We start from the raw sequence: 12,465 nt of genomic DNA on the forward strand, positions 1-12,465 counted from the left end.
CTCGCAGCATCTAGGTCGTTCTGCCTGCTGGCCAGTAAGGGGAGCCATTACAAAGTGATTATAGATACATTTACATGACAACCTTTCCTCCCTGAAATAGATTTCGTGAGGGCTTTTCTAATGTACGAATTGCTGTTTAGTGAATTTTAGAGGTCACTCTTACCCATTCTTCGTTTATACCCTCCCAGGCTGTAATGGCGCCAGGCCATGGGTAGTAAATGCAGCAGAAAAGCTCAGATGCTGTGCTGTTTCTTCCGTATCTTTTGATATCCCATGTCCCATGCTGTTAGAAAAGGCTTCTATTACATAGGATCCAGGCCAGAGGCTCTGTTCTGAGTCCTGCTGCTGCTTTAATTGTCTGCCCCTCCTCAGGTCCCCTTATTAACTCCCCTCACTCTTCCAATAATAAATGCAAATTACATGTTTCTTTCAAGTCCACCTACCCACTTCTTTCAAGAAAAGCCATTTGTTCCCATGCACCTGGAGCTAATTCTCACTTCTTGCATCTTATCCACTGAACCAATGTCTTGCCCTGCAACCTCCTCTCTGACTCCCCTAGATGTCATTCTACCTCTTCTGGAGCCCTAAGCAGATGTGGCTTAGTACTGAACAAAAATGAAAGAATTCAAGCTTGGAGTTTTCTGAGGTACAGCATTTCTCTGCATTGTTTCAGATAACTGAGGAGATAAGGACAAGTGTTTGAGTGTGGCACCTGGCCAAGCATAGTTGTTTCTAGAAAGATCAATAATGCATTTTACGAACATGTCTTGGTGACCAAACACAGCATCTCAGCTATAGGTCTTCCCTGGAAAACTGAGACAATTATCTCAATCAGTCAAGTGAAAAGGTCCATTTATGCTTCAATTCTCTGGCTAATTCAGGCAAAAGTAAAATTTTCATCTGAATGATCTCAGTAATTGGCTTGCTTTATCAGTGAAAACTTGACAAAGAAGCCAAGGCTCTTCCATACTGACAGGGGGTGGCATCAAGGGGAACTTGTGCACAGGAAATGTCTTTCAGAAAGCACATTAGTAAAGACTTTGTGGAGAAATATCAACAATAGATGGCTCCTAATCATGGATTCTTAGACAAACCTTAGATTTCATTGTCTGTCTTTCCCTCCCTTCACCTACTCCTTTAGTATTTCCAGTTGAAAGCAAGTATATGTACCACAAGGTGCACATCTAAAAATCTATTATCCTTGATTCCTTCCTCTCCTTTAATCTCCATTCAGCCTTTTATATATCTTTGGAACCTCTCACCTCTTCTATATTGCCAATGTCCTGTCTTACTTCAGACCACTTAGATATTTTCCCTGATCTGTCATTCAATAGCTCTATCATGCAGTAAAATGGAGGGTACTGTAAATACAATGATGAACAAGACAGACATGGACCCACTGATCATAGATATTTTTAATTAGTTCATCAGCTTCCTGCCTTGACCCCACCTCTAATCCACTCTCTGACTTGCTGTCAGATGTACCCTTTTAAAATCTCAAGCTGGTTGCCACTTAGCTGCTTTATACAAAATCCTAAGGGTGACAGGAACTTTATGATCTGACATAGCCTTTGTGCTTACTCTCCTTTTTTTGCAACTCTCTTGTGGTTTTATATTAGGGCAATCTGAACTTGACTCAGTTGCCTGCAATAGGTATTTGGCCAGAAATGCCTTTCCCCCCTTCATTTGGCTACCTTCTACCTGCCCTGCTTTTCCATTTGGTTTCAATTATTACAATTCTTCTTCCTGTATTTTGCCAATTTTGCCCTCCTAGACTCTCAGCTGTTGATTCCACAGAGAATCTCTCAAGCCACTTTTGGTATCTGAAGTAAACTACTATTCAGTGTAAACTTCACTTCTTTTAACTAGTCCTCTTGTGGCTCTTAGTCCTTTGGATGTGGGCTATAGGTGGGAGGCTGTTCGTCCCTTTGTGTCCTGACTTGTGGGTGTGGGACAGTGAAAGGCTGCAGTCCTGCCCTTGGTGACCATGGCAATGACTCCAGTCCTGGGAGGCAATTTAGCAATGCAAACTCTATATACATACCATGAGTCCGGGGAAACTCTGATGGTGGTGATGCCGAAGCTTAAGGGAACTTGGACTTGGCCTCGAATGGGAAATATAATATAGCCTGTGCACAAATTCAAAATCATCTAATTCTGTATCCAAGTGTGCCTAGTCTCTAGAAATCCATTTAAGTGATAGGGGTTTGGATGTTCAGAAAAGATGTAAGACTGAATGTGTATTCAAAGTCACATCCAGACAGAATGCGGGCAAGATGCTAATTCAAGCTCACCTGAAATGTGGGTGATATGTTCATTCAAAGCCTACCTGGTACTCAAGCAAACACTCAACTAACAAGAAAGTAGTTTTCTGTGATAAAAGCACCATTTGACTTCCCACCCTGTATAAAAGGCACTTGAAAATCTTGTTTGAGGCTCGGGTTTGAAACAGAAAGCTCCTGAGTCCAGCCAGCCTTCAATAAATCATTTTCCTTCTCAAAATCACTCCTGAGTCCTGGTCTTTCTATATGCAAATAATTGAACCTCTCTCAACTTCTACAAGACTTTCACTATTCTGATCATTGTCCTCTGAACACATTCTAGTAAGAAACTGAATATTCCTCTTAAACTGCAAGTAGCTGAAATTGAACTCAGTACTCCACCTGGAGCCTGGCTGTTATAAAGGACAAATATGGGGCTGTGCTCATTTGTTAAATCTAAGTTTGAGACTTCACGTTTAGCTCTTAACTGTTACACTGAATTCTCTTGGATAGAGAATCAAATCTTTACCTCCTTCATTTGAATCCTAACCTGGCTGAACATGGAAATGCTCCACGCAGAGTCCTTTTAGGGAAGACTTGCTGTCCATCTTTTAGGGATGGCCTCAGCGGCATAGACATGCCTACTTGGGGAACCAGTGACTGACCATGGGAGGAGCTAAAAAGACCTGGCATTTTTGGCCCATAGGGTACCAGCTGCAATGGACCATAGAGGCTTGACAGCTCCTTCGGGGGTGAGCTGAGGCTCTATCTGGCCTGCATCACAGTTTGACTTCTCACCCTGTTCATTTGCTTTGGCCTCCTCGCCTCCACAGGTGTTGTTACCTAATAAATAACCTGTCAGTCAAACTCAGTTTCAGGGTCTGCTTCTAGAAACCCCAATCCGTAACATTTGATACCAAGATGGAATTTTGGAGCTGGATCACTTGCCATGTGGCTAGCAATGTGGACTCCATCACGAGTGGTATGTGGAAGACCTATGTCCCCAGGCACAAGGTAGAAGTCCAATAGGGATGATCAGATCCCAAAACAGTTGAGTACATGTAGTGGTACTTAAAGCTAATAGCTGGGTGGAAGCAGTTATCATAATGAGCATCAGAGTCATAATGGCAGCCAAGGAGGCATAACTCACAGAGTGTTATGGACATAAATAATAAAACCTGTTGTTCCTAGGACCAAAATAGATGGGCCATCCACAGGGGCATTTTTCAATGTTTACCATCATAAGAAATTAGGATGAATGACTAGGAACCTCAGGGTAGTCACTCAAATGAAATATCAAAACCCTTTGCCCACTTTCCAGGTTGGACTTAATTTTCAGAACCAGGACATACTGACCAAAGAGAAGGCCTATTAAATCTTTAATCGTCTATGTGCCAGTTGAGCCTGAATTTCAGCAGATTTGCAACACCTACTCTCCAGTTCATTGGACTTACCCAAGAAAACTAACAAGGAGATGATGAAGGACAGTGCCCACCCCAAGGAACAGAAAGTGTCTGCAACTGCAAGCAAGATAGTTCCATCCATCTGCCCTCTCAATTAGCAGCAGAGTGGGCATCACCATCCCAAATATTCAAGATTGGGAAATGAACAATGGACTAAAGTAGACTTATTATTATTCTAGCAATGGGAGAAATTTTATCATTCATATAAAGGCAGTGGCCACCAGAGGTTCTGAAGGATGGGAGAGGGAAGAATAAGTATAATATGGGGGCATTTTCAGGATATTGTAGTTGTCCTGCATGACATTGCAGTGATGGATACAGGCCATTGTATATTTTGTCATAACTTAAAAAATTGTGCAGGACAGAGTGTAAACTTTGATTAAATTGTAGTCCGTGCTTAGTAGCAATGCTTCATTATGTGTTCATCAAATGTAGCACATGAACGAAGGATGTTGTTGATGTGGGAAAGTGTGGGAGGGGGAGGGAATGGGGCCTATAGGAATCCCTTATGTTTTTCATGTAACATTATGTAATCTAAAGCCTCTTTAAAAATAAAAAATAATTAAAAAATTAAAATTAAAATTAAAATACAATCTACAAAAACAAAACAAAACAAAACAAAACAGGAGATCAAATCCCTAGGAGGAAAGACCCAGACACACACACCATGTAAGGATATAGTATAATGATTCCCTCAGTCTTTCCAAGAAGGGATCTATAATCATTTACTTGGGTAGCTGTGTACAGGGTAGAAAGGAAGACCCAAACATTTGGAGGACTTTTTGATATTGAGTCTGAGCTGATATTGATACCTGGAGACCTGAAACCTCACCATGGACTTCCTGTTAGAACATGGGCATATAAGAACCAGGAAATACATGGAGTTGGTCTGGTTTACAGGAAGTCTACTGGATCTGTGGATCCATCCAGTGGTCATTTCCCCTTCCCTCCTGCATAATTGGAATCTGCATATTTGGTATACAAGGCAATCCTGACAATGGGCCTTTGGGTTGTGGGAAAAGGCTATAGTAGTAGGGAAAGCCAAGCAGAAGTCTCTGAAACTGCTCCTGCCCCCATCCCCCTCATCAAGATAATAAAAAAAACAACAACCAAGTTTGCATCTCAGGATGGGGTTCAGTAGAAATTAGTGCAACCCTTAAGGATCTAAAGGATGCAAGAATGGTGGTCCACATCATATCCCCATTTATGTCACCTTAATGTAGTGACTAGCCACTTCAGAAAATAGATACATCCTGGAAAATGAGAGTGGATTATCATTAATTCAACTAAGTGATATCCCTAATTGAAGTCCCTGTGCCAGAAGTAGCATCTTTGCTACTTGAGTTTTTGAGGCCATTGGTTTGACAAATATGTTCTTTTTTATTCCAGTTGGAAAAGAGGATCAGTCATTGTCTGCATTCATATGGAATGGACAGTAATATATTTTTGGTTTTTACTTTCTCATAATATAGTACCAAGTAATCTGGACTATCTGAACATCTGTATGATACCATTCCATTTATGATATTATGCTAACCAGGTCAGATGAGCAGTAAGTGGCCAGCATGCTAGAAGCCTTGGAAAGACACAGGTGCTCCAGAGGAAAGGAGATAAACCATTTGAAGAGTCAGGGTCTGCCCCATCAATATAAGTTTTAGGCATCCTATAGTCTGGGGAGTTCCAGGACATGTGCTTCACAGTAAAAGAATAAATATTACATATTGCACCTCCCACCTTGAAGAGGTGAGCACGAAGCTTGGTAAGGCTCTTCCAGTTCTGGAAGTAGCTTAGTCCATATCTGGGAATATTGCTGTGTTCCATATCCTTAGCAATGTGAAAGGCTGCCAGCTTTGAATGGGATATACAGGCACTGGTAGCAGGAAAAGTTTTGTGGAGTTTATGGCAAACCATGGGGTAGATCACCCATAAGTCTCTGGGATTCTGGATCAAGGCATTGCCATTTAATTTATATGCTTTTGAAAATAACTCCTTACATTGAGGCCTGGTAGGGACTGAGTGCCTGACAACGGGGCACAAAGTGACCATGCTCTAGAATTACGTATTGTGAACTGAGTTCTTTTTTTTTTTTTTTTAAAGATTTATTTATTTATTTAATCTCCCCCCCCCCCCCCCCCCCCGTTGTTGCCTGTTCTTGGTGTCTATTTGCTGCGTCTTGTCTTGTTTCTTTGTCCCCTTCTGCTGTCATCAGCAGCACGGGAAGTGTGGGCGTCGCCATTCCTGGGCAGGCTGCTCTCTCTTTTCACGCTGGGCGGCTCTCCTCACGGGCGCACTCCTTGCGCGTGGGGCTCCCCTACGCGGGGGACACCCTTGCGTGGCAAGGCACTCCTTGCGCGCATCAGCGCTGCGCATGGCCAGCTCCACACGGGTCAAGGAGGCCCGGGGTTTGAACCGGGGACCTCCCATATGGTAGACGGACGCCCTAACCACTGGGCCAAAGTCCGTTTCCCTGAACTGAGTTCTAACAGAGTCAGTGAGTTAAGGCCTCACAACAATCCATTGTAAGGTGGAAATAGAAAAACTGGTATCAAACATGAAGAGGACTGCCAGGCAAAAGGAAGCTGCACGAGCAGGAAGTGCCATTGTCCATGCCATCCAACAATTGTACCCAAACCTCTCCTTTAGCTCCTTCTTTTTACAGGTGGAGGATTTCTTTTGGCCAACTGATGAAGGATGACAAAGCCAAATTTTCATTATGGATGGGCTGCTTTGGTATGTGGATGCAAGTTGAAAATATATGGTGGCTGCACTGTAGCCTCATTCAGTAGTAATCTTGAAAGATAATGGCTAAAGAGAATCCTTAAAATGGGCAGCACTTTGGTGGTCATTTACTTTGTTTGGAAGGAGAAGTGACTCTGTTAAAATATGTATGGGTAGTGGTGACTAACCTGATTGGTTGGTCAGGGGTCTGAAGAGAGATTAGAAGATTGGGTACAAGGAATTCTGGGGTAAAAGCATATGGGTGGACATATGAGAGTAGGCACAAAGAGTGAAGATCTTCATATCACATGCTGACACTCACCAGAGAACTTCTACCACAGGCACTAGACAACAATATGGCCCTGCACCATTCAGTAGTCTCCCCACTGGCTACATTAAAATGAGGCTAGTCCAAATTGAAGTGTGCAATAACTGTACCCTGCATTTCAAAGACTTAGCAGTTTTTAAAAATGGAAAATATTAGTAGTGATTTTTATATTAAGTACAAATTGAAATGATAATATTTATGATATGTAGGGTTGAATGACATTAAAATTAATTTTATCTGTTTCTTTTTACCATTTTAAATGCACCTACTAGAAAATTTAAAATTATATATGTGGCATTTCTTTTGTTTCAAGAAAAATCAGATGTCTGCAACTAATAACCATTGGCAAAGAACACAAAATCATTAAAATAATTGCCTTCTATTTCTTCCAAGTGTTCTATAAACTAATGATGATTCATCACATTTACATGTATGTATCAAATGACTTTAACAACTGTATTCTTATTAAATTTACTATGTATTTGTTGAAATGTCTCAATAGTATCTATTGTTTTAAGAAAGAATTTTTTAAAAAATTACATATGTGAGCAACATATTATTTCTTTCAGATAGTGGTAATAAAGACAGAATGACTTGGCTAATTGACATCAGCCAGCCTGTGCCATTGTCTATGCTGGCATGATGGGTGTATGAGTTGGGGGGCCCTCTGGAGAGATGAATCCTTTGTGCAGGCCCATGAGCATGGCCTGCTACTTACACTTAACAAGGCTGGTAAGCTACCCACTGCTGACAAATGTACAACCCACCAGCAACAGAGACCAATGCTGGCACTGGTCTTCTGGAGTCTAACCAGATACTTATTGGAATTTTTATTACATTGGGCTTCTTCCATTCTGGGAGGACCAGAGATTTGTTTTAATAAAAATTGACTGGTATTCTTTTTTTTTTTTTTTTAAGATTTATTTATTTCTCACCACATGGGCCAGCTTGCCTTCACCAGGAGGCCCTGGGAATCGAACCCTGGACTTCCTATATGGTAAACAGGAGCCTAACTGCTTGAGCCGCATCCATTTTCCTTGACTTGTATTCTGAGTTTGAATTTCCTGTTCTTACCTGCAGGGCTTCTGTCAGCACCATTATTCAAGGGCTTCCAGTATATTTGATCTATCCAAATGGGATCCCACATAACATTATGTTAGAGCAGGTGAACCACGTTATAGTGAGGGAGGTGTGGGATTGGGCCCATAGTGTGGGACCTGTTAGTTATATCACAGATTGCATCACCCAGAAGCTGCAGGACTGATAGAGTATTGACTGGCCTGGTAAAGGCTCAGGTGAAGTGCAAGTTTGGAGGTGATACTTTGCAAGAATGCAATGTCATCCTCCTGGATGCAGTTTATATGAAGATCTTTACATAGAATATGTCCCCAACAGGAAAACCACATGGGTCTGGGAATCATGGGTGGAAGCAGGTGCAGCTTCACTTATCATGACCCATGCGGGAAATTGTGCTTCCTATCACCACAACTCAATGGGCTCAGCAAGGTAAAAGTCCCCAAAGGCAGCACACTTTTATTAATACTAGGGGACTTAAGAGTCCCATTGAACTCTAAGCTATGGTTGCTGCCTGGGCACTTTGGACAAGAAGAAGAGTCACCATCTTAGCTGAGATAGTTGACCCTGATTGTCAGGGAAGATGGGACTGCTGTAATGCAACGGGAGCAGGAAGAAATACCCACTTAGGTGCTTCTTTTTTTCTGAATTAAACCATCAAGTAAGCCATCAGGACTAACAGAGGTGGTTGCCGCAGCTGAGGAGATGCTAGGATTAATAGTGGAAGAGGAAGATGATGAATATCAGTTGCTGTCCTTGGACCAGATGAAGCGGCAGGGGTTAGAGTTTGTTCTACTAATCTTCCTCTTATGAGGTTTGCCCAGGAAGAGAGGACCGCCAGAATCCTGGAGTGACTGCTCCCTGAATTGTAAATGGAGCAGTGGATCTGAGTGACACAAGGGATGGACTGTGAAAGATGCAGAATTGTGGCACCATCAAGGATTTCCCTCAAGCAGTGACTTGTACCAGCTTCTGTCTTCTCTCAGCAGACAGCTTCCAGGTTTCAGCTCTTTTCAGGCTTTTCCTTAGCTACAGAGAACCAACTTGCCCAAGAGAACGCCATTCTTGGGGTGGACCACAGTCAATGCCTAATTGTGGTGGTTTTAAAAGCCCTGCCATTTCAGTCTACCCAGGGCAAATTAGATGAGCCTTATATGCTCCAGAGTTCCCCAGTAGGTTTGGCCTGGCTAGGCCTTTGTCAGTCCTGCATCACAGTTTGAGTTCTCCCTCCTGCTTCTGCCCCCAGCTTCCACAGCTACTGATCACTAATAAATATCCTGCACGCCAAATGCCATCTCAGCATCTGCTTCCAGAGAACCCAGCCTGTGGCACTAGCCATTCCAAAGTTTCAGCTCTCTTTGTTATACTCTTGTGTCTATATTCTGTGCTCAAAACACTTATTCACTGAAAATATTACATTTTTGTCTAAGCTCTAGACTTCTGTTTCCTATTTATTTTCAGTAAACATTCCAGAGTGAATTCAACCTGTCCAAAATGAATACATCCCTTCCTCCTTATAACTTCATTCCTGTTAATGATACATATATCCTGTTAAGTCTTTCCCCATAGTCCACCTCCAATGTCATAAACTCATGCTCATTGTTATCTTTAATCTCTCATATTCAAATAGGTCTTCAAATAACTGCCAGAATTATCTATATCCCAATCTTTGCTTGTCTGGGGGGAACTGCTCTATTGCTCATCATGTTCACTGTTGCCTCTTCCTTATCTAGCCCAGGGTCCCAAACACAGTAGTTTCTCAGCAATTAATTTTTGAGTGAACAGTAATTGCAATAGCTACCAGGAAGATTTGCTTGCTTTATTTCCATTCTCACAAACCTCCCTTGTTCTGCAACCACAATGATAATACAATGTCACTCTCATTTGGTTGAACTTCCTTGCCTAATACCTTTGGCAGTTCCGTATTTCTCTAAGGGTACAAGACAAATTCTTTGGACTGGTTTTCAAAGTTTTGCAATATCTGAATCTAGTCTACTCATCTGATTTCTCATTTGTTCCCAAGAGTAAATCTTCTCTAGCCAGGTCCTTCTACTCTGCACAGAAGAGGATTATTTGATCATGAACCTACTATTGCTCAAGATGTTCTATAACATGGAATATGGAATTCCCCTGCCAGCTGAAATTCTCTCTCTTCCTGAACCTGACACCATCTCCACCCCTTCAGCCAGACATCTTTCCCTCATTGCTCATGTACAGCAGTGCACCACTCATTTTTGCTCTTCACAATCATCAGTAAACATTTTTAAAGCATCTGCTGTTGAGGTAGTAAAGCTGGATGCTGAAGACATGGAAAATAGAGACACATTTCCTGTTCTCAAGAAGTCCTGTAGAGGGAGTAGATTCATAATAAGTGAATGCAGTGAGACTTGAAGCGGCTCTGATAAATGTCTGCATTGAATATAAAAGAGAAGGTAATCAATTTTCAGGAGATTCAGAAAGGCAATAGGAAGGGACATTTACATCTACCCTCGAAAAATGAGGGTGATCAGTAGATTGTCAGAATGACGTTGGGAGTATATATTCTGGGCAGAAAGGGCAGGCTGAACAGAAGCAGGGACACCTGAAATCGCTGGAGAAGTCTAAGTGTTCTGTCTTGGGGGAAAGGGGGGACATGGGAGGTAAAGACAGACGGGGAGCTTGGCAAGTGAAAGGCCTTAGAAGTTAGTTGGGGCTAGATCTTTGACAATCTTATGGGCCACTCTAAGGAGTCTGGACTTTATCTTGTTGGCAGTGAGTAAAGAACACCATGGCACATTTTAAGTGTGCAAGTAACAAGATCAAATTTGAGTTTTAGGAAGATCACACAATCACACATTATTTAACTTTCAAAAATATGGATCCAGATCCCGATGTTAAGAAAAAAAGCCGCTTGTTTTCTTGAGAACAGTATCTTACATAAAACAGGAGCTTTAGAAGGGTGAGTATTCTTTCCTTTTTGTTCTGTCAATAACAGAATGGTTGCGCTGAGCCAGCACCACTAAATAGACAGGCATTTAGATGTACACATATATTCTAAACATAAAATCACACAGATTCTGCTGTAAGGAAAGCAAAGCAAATATGCTACTAAGCAGGTAATTTAAAGGAAACCACTTCATAAGAGATTGGGTTGAATTTGTCTTTGTAAAAGTATCCTTCCAAATTTCATTTAAGGAGGTCTTCGCATTTATTTACTCATTACTTGAAGAAGGGGCTGAATAGCTGTTATATCTCCACTTAATCAATCATAACAAAGTCAACACACCTTTGAAAAGATAATGCAATGAACCATTTCATAGGAACTGGCTTCACACAACAACTTTTCAAGAATGTATCTGTTATACAGAGGGAAAGAGGTATTTGCGTATGCTGAGACAGTTTAAGGGATAACAGTTCAGAGTGTAAAGAACAAAGGATTTACTCTACAGAAACGCAACAGTAGATACAACTTAGAAACCGGTTTTACTCTGCTGCAAACAAATGGACAAGATATTGTACAATATATAATAAAAAGTACAGCATAATACAAGTGCCACTAACAAAAGAAACTTAAGGATAAGACTTAAAAATGCTTATTTGTAGTATATATACACACACTGCAATAAAAAGCCACAATAAATACACGAATTCCCATGTCATTCATAATAAATACTGAAAATATAAATACAGAAGACACACAGCTAATATGAATAAATTATTACAACAGAAGGTCCAGGTTAAGTTCTGTTGAATAGTATTGTAGCTTATTTTATATACCCTTTGGCATCTTTGATGTTATAACTTATACACAAGAGAAATTAGTCTAGAAACTGCATGACATACAATATGACATCTTAGAGTAAAATGACTGTATGTATGGATTGTTTGCTTCCCTTTCACCCTTTATAAGTGATTAGATTGGACTTAACAGTAATAAAGTATCTATTTGAGTACTGTAGAAGTAGAGTAAAGGTAATAATAAAAGTCAACTGAAAGAGAAAACGAATCCTAATGTCAAACAAACTATGTTACAGTGCAGTGGCTTTTCTGAAAAGTTAACTTTTTTTTTCCCCTAGCAAAAACAAAAAACGAACAACTCTTAGAACACTTCCTTTGTGTAAAGACCATTACCAATGTTCACATCATTCAAAACAGGCTGAAGGATAACTTCCAAGTCCTTTGAATCATTTGATCTACCATTACATTCAGTTCGTTAGATTTCATCAGAATTTTCAGATGTACCAAGCTTCTATTGCTGCTGCAAAGTGGAAACACTGTTGACGTCTATAACTATTACGAAGATAAAGACACTGCAAAAGGTGACGTCTGTCTAAGCAACCAATTATACATATATATTTTAAATGGGAAAAATGCAGTTTTGACCAATAATAAATGACCTTTTCCTATCAAATTGATATACCCTGTGACACTGAGGGAAACACACTGAAATAACAAAGTGCCATTTTCTGCATTAACAGGCATTAACCAGTACATATGTATTAATAGTTCTATCTTAAGAGGCTATTACACCAGAAATGCAATAAACTGAAAAAAAAAAAAGCAGATCAACTTTACTAAGACACAATAAAGGCTGAGGTTCTTAGGAACAGAGTTGTAATCTACAAGTTTTTTTTTTTAATTT

This window comes from Dasypus novemcinctus, chromosome 7 (genome assembly GCF_030445035.2).
Source record: "Dasypus novemcinctus isolate mDasNov1 chromosome 7, mDasNov1.1.hap2, whole genome shotgun sequence".
NCBI classification, from domain to species: Eukaryota; Metazoa; Chordata; class Mammalia; order Cingulata; family Dasypodidae; genus Dasypus; species Dasypus novemcinctus.